This window comes from Schistocerca americana, chromosome 2 (genome assembly GCF_021461395.2).
Source record: "Schistocerca americana isolate TAMUIC-IGC-003095 chromosome 2, iqSchAmer2.1, whole genome shotgun sequence".
Taxonomy (NCBI): domain Eukaryota; kingdom Metazoa; phylum Arthropoda; class Insecta; order Orthoptera; family Acrididae; genus Schistocerca; species Schistocerca americana.
This window is the reverse complement of record NC_060120.1, coordinates 472009392-472029295: the sequence shown is the minus strand read 5'-3', so window position 1 is coordinate 472029295 and position 19904 is coordinate 472009392. Positions and strand designations below refer to the sequence as shown.

Genomic DNA, 19904 nt, shown 5'->3' with positions numbered 1-19904 from the left:
GAGTATACAGGGTGTTTCAGAAGTGATAGTCAATATTACATGGGTAGATCACATAACTAATGAGGAAGTATTGAATAGAATTGGAGAAAAGAGAAATTTGTGGCGCAACTTGACAAGAAGAAGGGATTGATTGGTAGGGCATATTCTGAGGCATCAAGGGATCACCAATTTAGTATTGGAAGGCAGCATGGAGGGTAAAAATCGCAGAGGGAGACCAAGAGATGAATAAACTAAACAGATTCAGAAGGATGTAGGTTGCAGTGGGTACTGGTAGATGATGAACCTTGCACAGGATAGAGTACATTGGAGAGCTGCATCAACCCAGTCTCTGGACTGAAGACCACAACAACAACAACAACAACAACAACAACAACAACAACAAGTAAATATTCAGGGATATGACAGAAATGACCATTTGAAACAAAAACGTCAAGTAAACATATGTTCAGAGCTATTAGTAATTCTTGATCTTTGATACTGTGAAAGAAATCTCTTCTACTGTAAGCTCTTTGCTTTCCATATTTTTGGAAGTGGCAGTATTGACAAAAACAAGGGAAAAAAAGTCCAGTAAACATGTGCTCTAAAATGCATACATTAAATGTTATGAGCATTTGTTCATTAGAAGAGTTAAGTTTCAAAATAGCGAAGATGAAAAAGTGCTCATAGCTCTTAACGTATGCATTTTAGAGAACATGTTTACTGGACTTTTTTTCTTATTTTGGTCCACACTGCCACTTCCCAAAATATGGAAAGCAAAGAGCTTGCAGTGTAGAGATATGTTTCACAGTATCAAAGGTCAAGAATTGCTAATAGCTCTTAAGGTATGTGTTGAAGACCCCTTGTTTACTTGAATTTTTTGTTTCAAATGGTCATTCCTGTCATATCCCCAAATATCGACCATCACTTCTGAAACACCCTGTATATAATGCAGATACTTTAACATGGCAATTTTAGCGGACGAGTGCTCTGAAATGCGGTTGTGTTAAATGCCAATAGAGGTTGGGCTTGAATTACCTCATTTACAACACTGTCAGCCTTGGAAAGCAATTGTGTAACAGCCATTACCAAATACTTTTGTGTTGGGCGTTGATAGTTTTCTTTTCTTATTTTAAAATGATTGCATAAACTAATCTGGGCCACAAGGGGAGTTAGATTATGACCCTCGCAATACCAGAAGAGATCAGGTCAGCGATCTCTATTACCATGTGTCAGTTCTGCTTTTACAGAAACACAGAACACGAGTGAAAGGGATACAGGGCTCATTTCCTCACACCACTTCTCTCCCCTCTGGTGCTCATAATGTTAGTTCACTTATGTTCACAGCCCACTGGCGATTTATGGTGTCCACACCCTGTACTACAGTGACCAGAAAACAAAATCTGTCAATGTATTTCAACCACACTGAAAGTCTTCTCCTATCATGCAGACCAAATTTTTTTGGTTCTACTTTTATGCTAAAAACCTTGTCAGTTCTATGTGTAGCATAGTTAAATATGGGTCACACTGCTATGAATGACCACGAAAGGTTGACATCAGTATGCTGTGGATTTTGTAGTTATCAAATTGGATGGGAAAAAAATAATGTCATAAACACTTTAAATCACAGGAATACTGTTTTCACCAGCAGGAAAATGCTGCTTCTCAACAGCAACAATCATTTGTTACGAGCTCTTTTTTAAGCTTATTTTGAAATGAGTGAAAAGAATAATCCTGTCCCATATGGCGATCCCTCTGACCATCCCCTCTAGCAGTTACAATTCCTATTTGTTTTCACTCATGGCCCACTGCCATTTTATAGTGTCTGCACTCTACACTATAGGGACTGGAAAACAAAACCTGTCAGTGTATTCAACCATGTCAAAAGTCTTCTGCTAACATGCAAATAAAGTAGTTTTTGGTTCTACTTCTATGCCTTGTCAGTTTTATCTGTAGCGTTGTCAAGTATGGGTGAGACAGCTATGAATAGTCACGAAAGATCAAAATCAACATTCTGCCAATTTTGTAATTTTCAAATTTGGTGGGAAAACAAAAATAATGTTGAGAACACTTTACATTGGAGAAGCATGGTTAATTGGTGGGAAAATGCTGCCGATTACCGATGTAATCCCTTGTAGAAAGCATACGTAGAGCCAAATTAAGAAAACCACAAAAGGACATTTTAGAAGGGGGGTGGGGGGAAAGAAATAAAAACCTGCTGAAGTTTCTGCAAAAGCAAACTTTTCCAGTCAAAGAGCTCCCCATTGTCACAGTCAACTTCAGTGCACTAAAGCTTTGTCTTCAGGCACTGAGTGACAACCTTTTACATTTAAACATCTAATCATTTACAAACAAAAAGAAATAGATGCTAATTTTGCCAGAAATATAAGCTACATTTTCACATCCATAGAGTAATACATCAGTGGCTGCATTTGTTATATCTGACTTGATAACCTCTCAACTTCTTTCTTTCTAGTCTGTTCCACTGTTCGACAGTTTAATTCCTGCACAACCTCAGGGTCCTTCAATTTATATACTGCCCATTTCTTCGGATATTTCAGGTCATGCTGCTTAAATCTTATACTGCACTTCGCTGCAACAAACGTATGCTCATTACCTATATAGGCACCAGTTCCTTGATGTCTCAAAATGAGTCCTATCATGTGATTCCTCCTCCTAGTCTGGTTGTGGCACTAATTTCTTTTCTTACCAGTTCTATTCAGTACCTCCTCGTTAGTTACATGATCTACCCACCTAATTTTCGGTATTCCTCTGTAATACCACATTTCAAAAGCTTCTGTTCTCTTCTTGTCTAAATTGCTTATCACACATGTTTCACTTCCATACATGGCTATGCTTCAGACAAAAACTTTCAGAAAAGACTTCCTGACATTTAAATCTATATACAGTGTTAACAAATTTCTCTTCTCCACAAACACATTTCTTGCCATTGACAGTCAACTTTTTATATCCTCTCTTCTTCGGCCACTACCAATTACTTTGCTGCCCACATAACAGCACTCCTCTACTACTATTAAGTGTCTTGTTTCCTAATCTAATTCCCCCAGCATTAACCGGACTAAATTTGTCAACATTCCATTATTCTTGTTTTGTTTTTGCCGATGTTCATCTTATATCCTGTTTTCAAGATGCTGTCCGTTACCTTCAATTGTTATTCCAAGTGCTTTGCTGTCTGACAGAATTATAATTTCATTGCCAAAACTCAAAGTTTTTATTTCTTCTCCTTGACTTTAGTTCCTAACCTTCTTTTTTTTTTTTGTTTCCCTTACTGCTTGCTCAATGTACAAATTGAATAAAACTGATAGGGTTGCCTGTCTCATTCCCTTCTCAACTGCTGCTTCCCTTTCATGACCCTATATATAATCATCTTATATCTCCCACTACTGCCTGATGTCTTCCATGTGTAGCATATACTCTTTGGAGCTTCATACCATGTGTCTGTTACAACCTTTGATGATGTTCCCAAAATTCCAATAAGTTTTCATCTCTTGAGTTCATTCTTCTCAATCTGAACTTACTAGCATACGTTTGTTTCTCTCATACGCCTCCTAATGCATTAAAATCTACCATGAGACTAACACTGCCTTTGGTGTTTATTATTTCCATTAATTCTCCAATGAAATCACAAATGTTTCCTATTTCTTCATTGTTACAGTTTTTTTGTTATGTCAAATGGGCTATCTTTCAACTGTGATATCCTTCACTCACATGGTGTGTGTTCATTAAGTGGCACCCATTTCTTTGTTTAATAAAATAGCTGTGCAATTTTTCCCTGACTTTTGGCTTCCACTGTGAATTATTTTGAAATAATCTGATCTAAAGTCACCATTTTCAGCCCAAATAGTCCTATCTCACTAACACTGTCATAGTCTGACTTCATCCAGTTTTTCCACATTTAACTGTGTTCATGCATTCCATGTACCAATCTTAAATTTATCTTTTCCTTCTTCTTCTTGGTTTTCTTCCTCCTGCTCTGCAAAGATTTTGTGGAATGATGACCTGAGAAGCTCATCATTTCTCCTGCTGGACCTTATTATCCGAAACCCACAATCAGTAAAAATAAGTACATTACTAGACACTGTCATTGTTGCTACACATGGGATATCCAAATTGATGTTTCATGTCATAGTCTCCTGTTGCTTTCCACATCACTACGTGGCCTTGGTCGCTTATCTGCCTTCAGGAATAGTTTCTCACCCCAAGGGTGAGGGGTAACCTACCTCCATCTGCTCATCTGCCCTCCAAGAGGACGGCTGACACTCAGAGATTCCAGGTGACATTCCCTATCACCACCAAAAGACTTATTTTGCATAAGTGCACCACAATTTTCTCCCCAAATGTATGCTCACGTTTACTGTGGAATGTATTACACAACAAAAAATTATGTTCCCCATACAACTGTAAATCATTTTCCCCATATTTACACCTAATGTATAGTTATGAACTTACACATTCATCAGCAACTAAATTAAAGATTGCTGTAATCTAAGACTAAGTGCTCCTGTTGTGATGGCTTACAGAATCTTTCAGCATGACATGTAGCTGGAGTATCTTTATACCTCACAGCAGCTTTCAGCGTGGTATCAAGTGCGGCCCCCCCTATGAACTACGGACCTTGCCGTTGGTGGGGAGGCTCGCGTGCCTCAACGATACAGATAGCCGTAACATAGGTGCAACCACAACGGAAGGGTATCTGTTGAGAGGTCAGACAAATGTGTGGTACCTGAAGAGGGGCAGCAGCCTTTTCAGTAGTTGCAGGGGCAACAGTCTGGATGATTGACTGATCTGGCCTTGTAACAATAACCAAAACGGCCTTGCTGTGCTGGTACTGCGAACAGCTGACAGCAAGGGGAAACTACGGCCGTAATTTTTCCTGAGGGCATGCAGCTTTACTGTATGATTAAATGATGATGGCATCCTCTTGGGTAAAATATTCCGGGGGTAAAATAGTCCCCCATTCGGATCTCCAGGTGGGGACTACTCAGGAGGACGTCGTTATCATGAGAAAGAAAACTGGCATTCCACGCATCGGAGCATGGAATGTCAGATCCCTTAATCAGGCAGGTCGGTTAGAAAATTTAAAAAGGGAAATGGATAGCTTAAAGTTAGATGTAGTGGGAATTAGTGAAGTTTGGTGGCAGGAGGAAAAAGACTTTTGGTCAGGTGAATACAGGGTTATAAATAAAAAATCAAATAGGGGTAATGCAGGAGTAGGTTTAATAATGAATAAAAAAATAGGAGTGCGGGTAAGCTACTACAAACAGCATAGTGAACACATTATTGTGGCCAAGATAGACACAAAGCCCACGCCTACTACAGTAGTACAAGTTTATATTCCAACTAGCTCTCCAGATAACGAAGAAATTGAAGAAATGTATGATGAGATAAAAGAAATTATTCAGGCAGTGAAGGGAGACGAAAATTTAATAGTCATGGGTGAGTGGAATTCAACAGTAGGAAAAGGAAGAGAAGAAAACATAGAAGGTGAATATGGATTAGGGCTAAGAAATGAAAGAGAAAGCCGCCTGGTAGAATTTAACACAGAGCATAACTTAATCATAGCTACACTTGGTTCAAGAATCATGAAAGAAGGCTGTATACATGGAAGAACATTGGAGATACTACAAGGTCTCAGATAGATTATATAATGGTAAGACAGATTTAGGAACAGGGTTTTAAATTGTAAGACATTTCCAGGGGCACATGTGGACTTTGACAACAATCTATTGGTTATGAACTGTAGACTAAAACTGAAGAAACTGCAAAAAGGTGGGAATTTAAGGAGGTGGGACCTGGATAAACTGAAAGAACCAGAGGTTGTAGAGAATTTCAGGGAGAGCGTAAGGGAACAATTGACAGGAATGGGGGAAAGAAATACAGTAGAAGAAGAATGGGTAGCTTTGAGGGATGAAGTAGTGAAGGCAGCAGAGGATCAAGTAGGTAAAAAGACGAGGGCTAGTAGAAATCCTTGGGTAACAGAAGAGATACTGAATTTAATTGATGAAAGGAGAAAATACAAAATGCAATAAATGAAGCAGGCAAAAAGGAATACAAAAATCTCAAAAATGAGATCGACAGGAAGTGCAAAATGGCTAAGCAGGGATGGCTAGAGGAGAAATTTAAGGATGTAGATGCTTATCTCACGAGGGGTAAGATAGATACTGCCTACAGGAAAATTAAAGATACCTTTGGAGAGAAGAGAACCACTTGTATGAATATCAAGAGCTCAGATGGAAACCCAGTTCTAAGCAAAGAAGGGAAAGCAGAAAGGTGGAAGGAGTATATAGAGGGTCTGTACAAGGGTGATATACTTCAGGGCAATATTATGGAAATGGAAGAAGATGTAGATGAAGATGAAATGCGAGATATGATACTGCATGAAGAGTTTGACAGAGCACTGAAATACCTGAGTCGAAACAAGGTCCCAGGAATAGACAACATTCCATTATAACTACTGACAGGCTTGAGAGAGCCATTCCTGACATAACTCTACCATCTGGTGAGCAAGATGTATGAGACAGGCGAAATTTCCTCAGACTTCAAGAAGAATATAATAATTCCAATCCCAAAGAGAGCATGTGTTGACAGATGTGAAAATTACCGAACTATCAGTTTAATAAGTCACAGCTGCAAAATACTAACACAAATTCTTTACAGGCGAATAGAAAAACTGGTAGAACCGACCTCGGGGAAGATCAGTTTGGATTCCGTAGAAATGTTGGAACACGTGAGGCAATACTGACCCTACGACTTACCTTAGAAGAAAGATTAAGGAAAGGCAAACCTATGTTTCTAGCATTTGTAGACTTTAGACTAGAGAAAGCTTTTGATAATGTTGACTGGAATAATCTCTTTCAAATTCTGAAGGTGGCAGGGGTCAAATACAGGGAGCGAAAGGCTATTTACAATTTGTATAGAAAGCAGATGGCAGTTATAAGAGTCGAGGTGTACGAAAGGCAAGCAGAGATTGCGAAGGGAGTGAGACAGGGTTGTAGCCTCTCCCCGATGCTATTTAATCTGTATATTGAGCAAGCAGTAAAGGAAACAAAAGAAAAGTTCAGAGTAGGCATTAAAATCCACGGAGAAGAAATAAAAAGTTTAAGGTTCGCCGATGACATTTTAATTCCGTCAGAGGCAGCAAAGGACTTGGAAAAGCAGTTGAACAGAATGGACAGTGTCTTGAAAGGAGGGTATAAGATGAACATCAATAAAAGCAAAACGAGGATAATGGAATGTAGTCGAATTAAATCGGGTGATGCTGAGGGAATTAGATTAGGAAATGAGACACTTAAAGAAGTAAATGTGTTTTGTTATTTGGGGAGCAAAATAACTGGTGATGGTCAAAGCAGAGAGGGTGTAAAATGTAGACTGGCAATGGCAAGGAAAGTGTTTCTGAAGAAGAGAAATTGGTTAACATCGAGTATTGATTTAAGTGTCAGGAAGTCGTTTCTGGAAGTATTTGTATGGAGTGTAGCCATGTATGGAAGTGAAACATGGACAGTAAATAGTTTAGACAAGAAGAGAATAGAAGCTTTCGAAATGTGGTGCTACAGAAGAATGCTGAAGATTAGATGGGTAGATCACGTAACTAATGAGGAGGTATTGAAAAGAATTGGGGAGAAGAGGAGTTTGTGGCACAACTGGACTAGAAGAAGGGATCGGTTGGTAGGACATGTTCTGAGGCATCAAGGGATTACCAATTTAGTACTGGAGGGCAGCGTGGAGGGTAAAAATAGTAGAGGGAGACCAGGAGATGAATACACTAAGCAGATTCAGAAGGATGTAGGCTGCAGTAGGTACTGGGAGATGAAGAAGCTTGCACAGGATAGAGTAGCATGGAGAGCTGCATCAAACCAGTATCAGGACTGAAGATCACAACAACAACAACGACAACAACATCAAATGCGGGATGGGCAAACATGTTTAATGTAAGTTTATCTGGTTACAGCTAGCTCATGTTCGTGTGGATTTCATTTCAGAGTCCATGCAACAAGCACTGAGCTTCTCACATTGTTACTATGCAAAGAATGTACAACGAAAACCTTGATTTGGGGAAAACAGACACTGTTATTGTAAAATGCCATGGGCAATAAAGTGTTAATGACAGCAGTCATTTTCAACTACTACTCTTTTCAACAGCAGGTAGACAATCCAAGGTGCAGTAAATTACTTGTCAATTACATGCTGGACAACAGCAAATGTACCATCCAGAACCCAAACATCACTACCATTTCACCCAGAAGTGTACGACTTGCAGCACAGAGAGAAATATGGGCACTCAAAGCATGGAAGATAGTGGTCTGTACTGAAAGGTCATGATACATAGCAGTGGCAGGGTATGAAGATGTTGGATACCACGTAAAAGGTGCAATCCACTTTACAATAACACAGTGTTCAGGCATTCTCCAGTAAGGAAGATCTACTATCATCTGTCACTTTCTGATGATACAGGAACATACTGCCTGATCATGGGAATCTATTTGTTTGCCTGAAGTACCCCAAATGTATGGAAGTAAACCAAAATTATATGTTGTGTGTAATACCTCTGCAAATGTTATAAGAACTGAACTTGCTGATGGTGTTTTGGGTTAAATTACATACTTTATGTGCTCAGTGTATATTAAGTTTTACCAAAGATACACACTTACATTCAATTATAAATATCTAGACAGTCTGTTTTCCATCAAAACTCTGACTTGCAAGGCAGAAAAATAAGTCACAAGTCAACTAAATTATGTTAGTCTTCATGACTATCTTAGGCTGCTGTTATTGTGGAGTGACATGGCATGGTGAGCAGAGCAGTGCTGACAAAACAAACCAGTGCTGGTCAGTACACGTGATTATAGTGGCACTACATGTAGAGTGGCATGGAGCAGAGTCGCACTGAGTGAATCGAACATGGGTGCTTCTGAAAGCAGTAGCCAGAGTGTTCGAGTGACTCCGCCTGCATTTGAGCAACACCAACAACATTCAGCTGTCGCTGGGGGTAGCAGTGTGCTGGCACTTGTGTTTCTTTTGTTGTACTGTTGAGAAAATGGCATCAGTGGAAACCTTGACAGCAGCTGTTTTCACTCTACATCTTTTGTGGGACCAATGCAACAGCTATCATCACAACTCATTCATTTTGGACAAATTATCTGACAAGCTGACAGCATAATTACAAGCAAATACAGAATAAATTTCCTTAATACCTTATTTCTTTCACTGTCTTAAAACAAGAGGTGATGATAAAGTTTAAGTAGCATAGCTGACAAACACAGGAAAATCATGATTTAGTATGTGAAAAGTTTTCAAAACTGTTTCATTCTGAAAGCTTCATGTGAAGCTCTGTCCAGTCTGCTAAGAGCCTTGCGCAGAATGCTATATTTCTACAGTATGTTGCTCGACAACATTCGGGGTCCTTCTAGGTCAATGAATGTTGTAGAGAACATGCAAATTTCACTGTATCATCAGTAAATTCTGCTGACATTTCTGTTGGCTTCCAAAATATGCTATACTATGCACTCATTTTCTAAAAGTACATTCAATTAATTGTCATTGATTGATAGATTGAGGTGGTTATGGGACTAAACAGCAAGCTCATCAGTCCTGAGATTCCAAAGTTCCTTGCGTAAGAGTGAGGTTCCGCTAGAAGTGGACTGATCCAGTCAGAGCATTCAACTTATAAAGTGAGGAAGTTAAAACAGACATAGTAGAAAGCATAAAACGCCAGGTCAAATCTAAATACTGGAAAACCAGAGTGATAAAAGAGCGGTCTTTGCACAGGGGAATGGTTATGGATCCCAGACCTAGAAAAAAATGGAGAGAGGCCCGAACTACGACCACTCTACCCCTGCCCAAGGAATTAAGCAAAACCTTGTATCTGAAAATAAAAACTTCTTTCACATAGGAAACTGAGGATAAGTTGAACCATATGTGAATTGTCTGCTAATACTGACGACAAGGAATCTGGAAGACCATACTTAGTATGAGGGGCATAAGAAGGGGACATTCCATCAACATATGGGATGCTGTCAGTCTGCTTCCACAACCACACAGTGGGGGTGGTTCATTACTCTAGAGAAAACAATGTGGGTGCCTGGTATGATCAATACATAGACAGCATAGGACCGTGGACTACTCCTGAGAGCAGCAGAAGAAAGAGTGCCAAGCCATAGAAGTCTCCTTGATTGTGCACAGTTTATTACTGAGAAGAGTAGTGCACCAAATGTCTACTTTTGGACAAAGAGAGATTTTGTGTGTATCCTTATATCTGCACCTGGAATCATGAAAGGGAATTTGGGATGGAAGGGGGGGGGGAGGGTAAGGGGGGTAAGTAACTGCCTATCTAGCCAAACAGTCAGCCAGTTCTTTCCCTCAGATGCCCCATGCCTCCTCAGATGCACTCATGCCTTGGGACTCAAGAGGCAGACAATAGAGCAGGCAGCACAGCCAAGGGCAGAGAGGTCATCATGGATAGCAATGATCAAAGGGTGACGAGAGTAGCATTGGTCTATTGCCCGTAGCTGCTCATTGAGCCAGTACATATTAAAACACCATGGAGGGAGGCCTGAGTAAGAAAATGGAGGGCCCAGTTAGTGGCTTGCAGCTCTGCTGCGAACACATTACATGACCCCGGCAGTAAACGGTGTTCCATCCCAATAGGAGGCGTAAAAGCATGACCCATCTTATCTATTGTGTTAGAACCATCAGTGTAGTAGATGGCGGCACCCTGGAATTCTTCAAGGATGGAACATAAAAGTTGCTGGAATATCACAGGGGCAACAGAGACCTTATGAACTGGAAGATGTTGGTGCTAATTCGTGGTCAAGGCACCATCTGAGGGAGAGAGAATACATGGGCATCTTCCAGTGAGTGGATATGGAGACCCGACAGAAGGAAGTGAGACACATTCCAACCAGCAATCCCACCAGATGGCGAGTATCATGAGGGAGACATCCCTCATTTGCAAAGATGATGGGGTACAAGGGATTGTCAGGGAATCTTAGAATGGTGATTGCGTAAGAAACCAGGAGTTGGCTCAATTGTATTTGTAGAGGGGGAATCCCCATTCCTGCAAGGAGACTGTTGACAGGACTGGTGCGAAAGCACCAATAGCCAGACTCATCCCATAATGATAAACAAAGTTAAGTGGTTTAAACAAAGTTAAGTGGTTTAAACAAAGTTAAGTGGTTTAAACAAAGTTAAGTGGTTTAAACAAAGTTAAGTGGTTTAAACAAAGTTAAGTGGTTTAAACAAAGTTAAGTGGTTTAAACAAAGTTAAGTGGTTTAAACAAAGTTAAGTGGTTTAAACAAAGTTAAGTGGTTTAAACAAAGTTAAGTGGTTTAAACAAAGTTAAGTGGTTTAAACAAAGTTAAGTGGTTTAAACAAAGTTATGTGGTTTAAACAAAGTTATGTGGTTTAAACAAAGTAAAGTAGTTTAAACAAAGTTCTACATCTACATCGATACTCCGCAAGCCACCCAACGGTGTGTGGCGGAGGGCACTTTACGTGCCACTGTCATTACCTCCCTTTCCTATTCCAGTCGCGTATGGTTCGCGGGAAGAACGACTGTCTGAAAGCCTCCGTGCGCGCTCTAATCTCTCCAATTTTATATTCGTGATCTCCTCGGGAGGTATAAGTAGGGGGAAGCAATATATTCGATACCTCATCCAGAAACGCACCCTCTCGAAACCTGGCGAGCAAGCTACACCGCGATGCAGAGCACCTCTCTTGCAGAGTCTGCCACTTGAGTTTATTAAACATCTCCGTAACGCTATCACGGTTACCAAATAACCCGGTGACGAAACGCGCCGCTCTTCTTTGGATCTTCTCTATCTCCTCCGTCAACCCGACCTGGTACGGATCCCACACTGATGAGCAATACTCAAGTATAGGTCAAACGAGTGTTTTGTAAGCCACCTCCTTTGTTGATGGACTACATTTTCTAAGCACTCTCCCAATAAATCTCAACCTGGTACCCGCCTTACCAACAATTAATTTTATATGATCATTCCACTTCAAATCGTTCCGCACGCATACTCCCAGATATTTTACAGACGTAACTGCTACCAGTGTTTGTTCCGCTATCATATAATCATACAATAAAGGATCCTTCTTTCTATGTATTCGCAATACATTACATTTGTCTATGTTAAGTGTCAGTTGCCACTCTCTGCACCAAGTGCCTATCCGCTGCAGATCTTCCTGCATTTCGCTACAATTTTCTAATGCTGCAACTTCTCTGTATACTACAGCATCATCCGCGAAAAGCCGCATGGAACTTCCGACACTATCTACTAAGTCATTTATATATATTGTGAAAAGCAATGGTCCCATAACACTCCCCTGTGGCACGCCAGAGGTTACTTTAACGTCTGTAGATGTCTCTCCATTGATAACAACATGCTGTGTTCTGTTTGCTAAAAACTCTTCAATCCAGCCACACAGCTGGTCTGATATTCCGTAGGCTCTTACTTTGTTTATCAGGCGACAGTGCGGAACTGTATCGAACGCCTTCCGGAAGTCAAGAAAAATAGCATCTACCTGGGAGCCTGTATCTAATATTTTCTGGGTCTCATGAACAAATAAGGCGAGTTGGGTCTCACACGATCGCTGTTTCCGGAATCCATGTTGATTCCTACATAGTAGATTCTGGGTTTCCAGAAATGACATGATACGCGAGCAAAAAACATGTTCTAAAATTCTACAAGATATCGACGTAAGAGATATAGGTCTATAGTTTTGCGCATCTGCTCGACGACCCTTCTTGAAGACTGGGACTACCTGTGCTCTTTTCCAAGTAGTTTAAACAAAGTTAAGTAGTTTAAACAAAGTTAAGTAGTTTAAACAAAGTTAAGTAGTTTAAACAAAGTTAAGTAGTTTAAACAAAGTTAAGTAGTTTAAACAAAGTTAAGTAGTTTAAACAAAGTTAAGTAGTTTAAACAAAGTTAAGTAGTTTAAACAAAGTTAAGTAGTTTAAACAAAGTTAAGTAGTTTAAACAAAGTTAAGTAGTTTAAACAAAGTTAAGTAGTTTAAACAAAGTTAAGTAGTTTAAACAAAGTTAAGTAGTTTAAACAAAGTTAAGTAGTTTAAACAAAGTTAAGTAGTTTAAACAAAGTTAAGTAGTTTAAACAAAGTTAAGTAGTTTAAACAAAGTTAAGTAGTTTAAACAAAGTTAAGTAGTTTAAACAAAGTTAAGTAGTTTAAACAAAGTTAAGTAGTTTAAACAAAGTTAAGTAGTTTAAACAAAGTTAAGTAGTTTAAACAAAGTTAAGTAGTTTAAACAAAGTTAAGTAGTTTAAACAAAGTTAAGTAGTTTAAACAAAGTTAAGTAGTTTAAACAAAGTTAAGTAGTTTAAACAAAGTTAAGTAGTTTAAACAAAGTTAAGTAGTTTAAACAAAGTTAAGTAGTTTAAACAAAGTTAAGTAGTTTAAACAAAGTTAAGTAGTTTAAACAAAGTTAAGTAGTTTAAACAAAGTTAAGTAGTTTAAACAAAGTTAAGTAGTTTAAACAAAGTTAAGTAGTTTAAACAAAGTTAAGTAGTTTAAACAAAGTTAAGTAGTTTAAACAAAGTTAAGTAGTTTAAACAAAGTTAAGTAGTTTAAACAAAGTTAAGTAGTTTAAACAAAGTTAAGTAGTTTAAACAAAGTTAAGTAGTTTAAACAAAGTTAAGTAGTTTAAACAAAGTTAAGTAGTTTAAACAAAGTTAAGTAGTTTAAACAAAGTTAAGTAGTTTAAACAAAGTTAAGTAGTTTAAACAAAGTTAAGTAGTTTAAACAAAGTTAAGTAGTTTAAACAAAGTTAAGTAGTTTAAACAAAGTTAAGTAGTTTAAACAAAGTTAAGTAGTTTAAACAAAGTTAAGTAGTTTAAACAAAGTTAAGTAGTTTAAACAAAGTTAAGTAGTTTAAACAAAGTTAAGTAGTTTAAACAAAGTTAAGTAGTTTAAACAAAGTTAAGTAGTTTAAACAAAGTTAAGTAGTTTAAACAAAGTTAAGTAGTTTAAACAAAGTTAAGTAGTTTAAACAAAGTTAAGTAGTTTAAACAAAGTTAAGTAGTTTAAACAAAGTTAAGTAGTTTAAACAAAGTTAAGTAGTTTAAACAAAGTTAAGTAGTTTAAACAAAGTTAAGTAGTTTAAACAAAGTTAAGTAGTTTAAACAAAGTTAAGTAGTTTAAACAAAGTTAAGTAGTTTAAACAAAGTTAAGTAGTTTAAACAAAGTTAAGTAGTTTAAACAAAGTTAAGTAGTTTAAACAAAGTTAAGTAGTTTAAACAAAGTTAAGTAGTTTAAACAAAGTTAAGTAGTTTAAACAAAGTTAAGTAGTTTAAACAAAGTTAAGTAGTTTAAACAAAGTTAAGTAGTTTAAACAAAGTTAAGTAGTTTAAACAAAGTTAAGTAGTTTAAACAAAGTTAAGTAGTTTAAACAAAGTTAAGTAGTCTAAACAAAGTTAAGTAGTCTAAACAAAGTTAAGTAGTCTAAACAAAGTTAAGTAGTCTAAACAAAGTTAAGTAGTCTAAACAAAGTTAAGTAGTCTAAACAAAGTTAAGTAGTCTAAACAAAGTTAAGTAGTCTAAACAAAGTTAAGTAGTCTAAACAAAGTTAAGTAGTCTAAACAAAGTTAAGTAGTCTAAACAAAGTTAAGTAGTCTAAACAAAGTTAAGTAGTCTAAACAAAGTTAAGTAGTCTAAACAAAGTTACGTAGTCTAAACAAAGTTAAGTAGTCTAAACAAAGTTAAGTAGTCTAAACAAAGTTAAGTAGTCTAAACAAAGTTAAGTAGTCTAAACAAAGTTAAGTAGTCTAAACAAAGTTAAGTAGTCTAAACAAAGTTAAGTAGTCTAAACAAAGTTAAGTAGTCTAAACAAAGTTAAGTAGTCTAAACAAAGTTAAGTAGTCTAAACAAAGTTAAGTAGTCTAAACAAAGTTAAGTAGTCTAAACAAAGTTAAGTAGTCTAAACAAAGTTAAGTAGTCTAAACAAAGTTAAGTAGTCTAAACAAAGTTAAGTAGTCTAAACAAAGTTAAGTAGTCTAAACAAAGTTAAGTAGTCTAAACAAAGTTAAGTAGTCTAAACAAAGTTAAGTAGTCTAAACAAAGTTAAGTAGTCTAAACAAAGTTAAGTAGTCTAAACAAAGTTAAGTAGTCTAAACAAAGTTAAGTAGTCTAAACAAAGTTAAGTAGTCTAAACAAAGTTAAGTAGTCTAAACAAAGTTAAGTAGTCTAAACAAAGTTAAGTAGTCTAAACAAAGTTAAGTAGTCTAAACAAAGTTAAGTAGTCTAAACAAAGTTAAGTAGTCTAAACAAAGTTAAGTAGTCTAAACAAAGTTAAGTAGTCTAAACAAAGTTAAGTAGTCTAAACAAAGTTAAGTAGTCTAAACAAAGTTAAGTAGTCTAAACAAAGTTAAGTAGTTTAAACAAAGTTAAGTAGTTTAAACAAAGTTAAGTAGTTTAAACAAAGTTAAGTAGTTTAAACAAAGTTAAGTAGTTTAAACAAAGTTAAGTAGTTTAAACAAAGTTAAGTAGTTTAAACAAAGTTAAGTAGTTTAAACAAAGTTAAGTAGTTTAAACAAAGTTAAGTAGTTTAAACAAAGTTAAGTAGTTTAAACAAAGTTAAGTAGTTTAAACAAAGTTAAGTAGTTTAAACAAAGTTAAGTAGTCTAAACAAAGTTAAGTAGTCTAAACAAAGTTAAGTAGTCTAAACAAAGTTAAGTAGTCTAAACAAAGTTAAGTAGTCTAAACAAAGTTAAGTAGTCTAAACAAAGTTAAGTAGTCTAAACAAAGTTAAGTAGTCTAAACAAAGTTAAGTAGTCTAAACAAAGTTAAGTAGTCTAAACAAAGTTAAGTAGTCTAAACAAAGTTAAGTAGTCTAAACAAAGTTAAGTAGTCTAAACAAAGTTAAGTAGTCTAAACAAAGTTAAGTAGTTTAAACAAAGTTAAGTAGTTTAAACAAAGTTAAGTAGTCTAAACAAAGTTAAGTAGTCTAAACAAAGTTAAGTAGTTTCAGAGTGCAAGGAGCTGCTGAGCCATAAACCTGACAACTGTAATCTAGTCTGGGCAAAACCACAGCATGATAAATTTGGAGAAGATTAGTATGGTCTGTAGCTGAAGATATGTGGACCAGGAGGTAGAGAGCACTGAACTTCCACATCACGTAGTTTTCAGATGATGAATATGGGGCAGCCACGTCACCTTTTACTAAAATACAGCCCAAGAAACAATATTGTGCTGCATCATCTAGCTGCTGGTTGCCTAAATAAAGTTCTGGATTGGGATGTACTGTGGGTCGACAGCAAAAATGTATAACCCACATTTTTGAGGAAGAAAACTGGAAGACATGGGAGAGGGGCCATGCAGAGGCCCACTGGATGGCACCTCGTAGCTGGCATTCAGCAGATGCTACTGACTGGGTGCTGCACCAGATGTAAAAATCGTCGACATGCAACGCTGGGGTAATCAGTGCCCAACAGAGGTTACAAGCCCATTGATGGTGATGAGGAATAGTGTGACACTTAACACAGAATCCTGTGTGGTACTGTACTCCTGGATCTAGGGATGCTGAGTGAAATACCAACTCGAGCCCTGAAGAGCTGGCGGGATAAAAACTCATGGATAAAAATCTGAAGGGGGCTGTGAAAGCCCCCATCAAAGATGGTAACTAACACGTGATGATGTCAAGCCATATCGTATGCCTTATGTAGGTCAAAGAAGAGCGTGACAAGGTGCCGGCAGTTAGTACAGGCCTGTAGGATTGCTATTTCCAATCTGAGTAAATGGGCAGTTGGCGAGCGTCCTTCCCAGAAGCTACACTGATATGGGGACAAAAGGCCCTTAGATTAGAGTACCCAACATAACTGGAACCTAAACATCCTCTTGAGCAGTTTACAAAGTACATTGGTAAGGCTAATCGGGAAGTAGCTGTTGAGATATGCTGGGTTCTTACCAGGCTTGAGGATGGGGATAACTATGCTTTCTCGCCATTGTGGGGGGAAGGCACCCATGAGCCACGTGCAGTTGAAGACCCTGAGTAGATGTTGCTTCTGTGTAATGTCCAAGTGTTGGATCATCTGGTTGTGGATGGGATCTGGGCCTGAGGATATGTCATGTGAAGAGATAAGAGCCTGCAAGAATTCCCATTCAATGAAGGGTTCAATATAGGATTCAGCTTGGTGGGGGGTTCAAACAGAGGAGTGTTTCTTCATCTCGTCGTTTCTGCTGGAGAAAAGTACCAGGATAAAATGAGGGGGAGGGCGGGGGGGGGGGGGGTGGGGGGGGGGGGGGGGGAAGGGTCCTGCATGGCCCCCATCACTGATGGTTGCTTAAGGCGGAGGGCGCTTCTCCGGCCAGGTAGGGGGCATGGCACCCTGAGGGGAGGGCGTGGGATCCACAGGGGACGGGGGAGAGGGAGTGGAGCTGGGATAAGAAAGAGGTACGAGAGGGAAAGTATGTAACAGAAGCAGAAGTAGAAGAAATCGAAGTCGTTCATATTTCTGGTGAGCCTCAGCAATCCAGGGACTTGCACTCCACAATCTTCTTTTTCTCTTGCAAGCTGGACAGTCTGGCGAGTATGGAGAGTGGCGGTCACAACAGCTTACACACACAGATGGCGGAACACGGGCTTTCCTCAGGGAGTGGGGTTCACAAGCACCAAACAGAGGGACCGCTGTACATTGGGGAGACACATGCCCAAAATGCAAGCACCAAAAGCACCTCTCACATGGCGAAACATATGGCTTCATATCATATTGGTAACACATGACTGACCTTCTCTGGGAGGGTATATCCCTTGAAAGCCTGAATGAAGGTGCCGGTACTGACACAGCTGTCTATATGACCCTTCTGCACATGTCAAACAAAGTAAATGGTGTGTCATTTCAGATTAGCTCAGAGTTCGTTATCAGTTTGCAGGATGACGTCCCAATGAAAAAATCACCTTGGACCATATTCAGTGGCTGATAAGGGGTAGCAGGACATTGTCAAGACTATTGCAAGTATGAAGAGCTGCAGGTTGAGCGGCAGAAGCAGCTTTAATCAAGAGGGAGCCGACCACATCTTACTGAGAGACCCAACTTTTCCAAACTTGTCCTTGATATTCTCCACAAAAAATAATGGCTTTGTGGTGGTGACTATGTTCTCATCTGTCCTAGTACAGACCAGGTAGTGGGTAAAGTATTTCATCTCAAGATGGAGAGCCTGGCCCTCCTCCCAGGGTGTAGCCAAGGAAGGGACGGCTGCAGGGTCATACGAAGCAGCATACAATGAGAATTGAGAATGGTGAGATTTTTGGAGCTTGATATGCCAACCATCCACCCTGATACCACCCACTCCGATCAGGGGCACTACACAGTCACAGCAAGGGCTACTTGGCACAGCAGCCGTTGCCGGGAGTTCTGATGCTCCAGGATGACAAGCAACCACTCCCTGGCATACATGGGGAGGCAACTGCTCAGGTATCAATAGTGTGAACTCTGTGTTGTCAGGGGGCTACACAAGGTGGGTACATAACAGTCCCACCACAGGGACTGGCTACACGTGCTCATGACACAGCAGTGTGGAGGGGGGCTACGGTGGGGATGGAAGAGGTGAAGAATAGGGGGGGGGGCAGAGGAATACATGCCGTAGACACTAGGGAGGGAGTTCTTCCCCAGATAGCTAACACTAAATACAGATAATTTAGAAGTGGAGGTCAAATCCCAAGGGGGGACCAAAATGCAATTAAAGGATGAAAGAACAGCCAAGAGGAACAAAATTGCAAGGAATACCGGGAACCATGTGGATAGCCAGGTTGACATAAATCAGAAAACCGAGAGAGGGGCAGGAGAGGGCAGCAGAGAAGGAGCGAGGATGCGGAGGGATGGGCACAGTGAAGGAAATGCAGCCAGGGAAGGAAGAATGGGTTGCAATAGCTCGGGATCCTTTGTATGCCACGCACAAACTCATGAAAGAACTGCGAGGCTTCTGGGGGCAAATTAATTGTCATGGTAGGATAAAGTGTGTGTTGCAATATTCTTTCCGTGGATCTAAAACACACTGACTACAGTATTTGATAGAATGTCTCAACAATGGATCCACCATGTTCGCAATGAATACGAAAGGCAATACAACTGCTGTCTTTGGTAATGGAGAGACTGGTACCACTTCCACTTTCCTTCCCCTATCACCCAACATAGATTGTGATGAATTTCCCATGAGGATTTGCCATTACTTTTAGTACTATTGAATGAAAATGTTTACAACTATAAAACATTGTACCAGAATTTTCTGGGCATTTTAGACAATTTTGTTAGCTGTCAACATCACAGACTGCTTTTGAAAAGTTATGTATGTTATATAAATCATTTACAAAATTTAGAAAATGAACTTCTAGAAAATGATCTTCAGAAGGTACTCTCAAGCGGAGTGGTTGCAGGTAAGCCCACAACACTTTCGTAGTTGACTCTAGAATTCTTACAATGGTTGTGGATCCCACTTCTGGTTTCTAGGGACCTATATAAAATTTTTGATTCACCATTCACAGCTGACTCTAAAAAAAAAAAAAAAATCAGATTATTGCAATATTTTATCATGCTCGGTGAGGTAGTTATGCACAGTAACAATACGGCAACCTACTCTCCTCTTTGTGTGCTATCAACTGCCAAAATCTTGTTTCAATATCTTACACCGTTTGGGATACATGGGGGTTATGAATATTTCACTTTCACTTTATCCTCTGGGCACAAGAGCAGAACACAGTACGCTATATGCAATCTATTTTCCCCAGAATGGAGCGAGTTACAGATCCCACCCCCAGTTTAAAAAATAGTTCAATAAATTAACCACATTTAGTACACAGAAACGTATGACCTAATAGGTATCAAATACAAAGGCATAGCTACCTCTAGTTTTCATTGCCTATTCATTTTTCTTGCAGTAGTTTAATTAATTTTGCAG

At 38.7% G+C, this 19904-nt stretch overlaps 1 protein-coding gene across 2 annotated transcripts in view; it reads right to left on the bottom strand.

Moving 5' to 3' along the window:
* The window catches only part of LOC124596581 (nuclear pore complex protein Nup85), a 127288-nt gene that overhangs the window by 11280 nt on the left and 96104 nt on the right, over positions 1–19904 (bottom strand). The window lies entirely within an intron of this gene.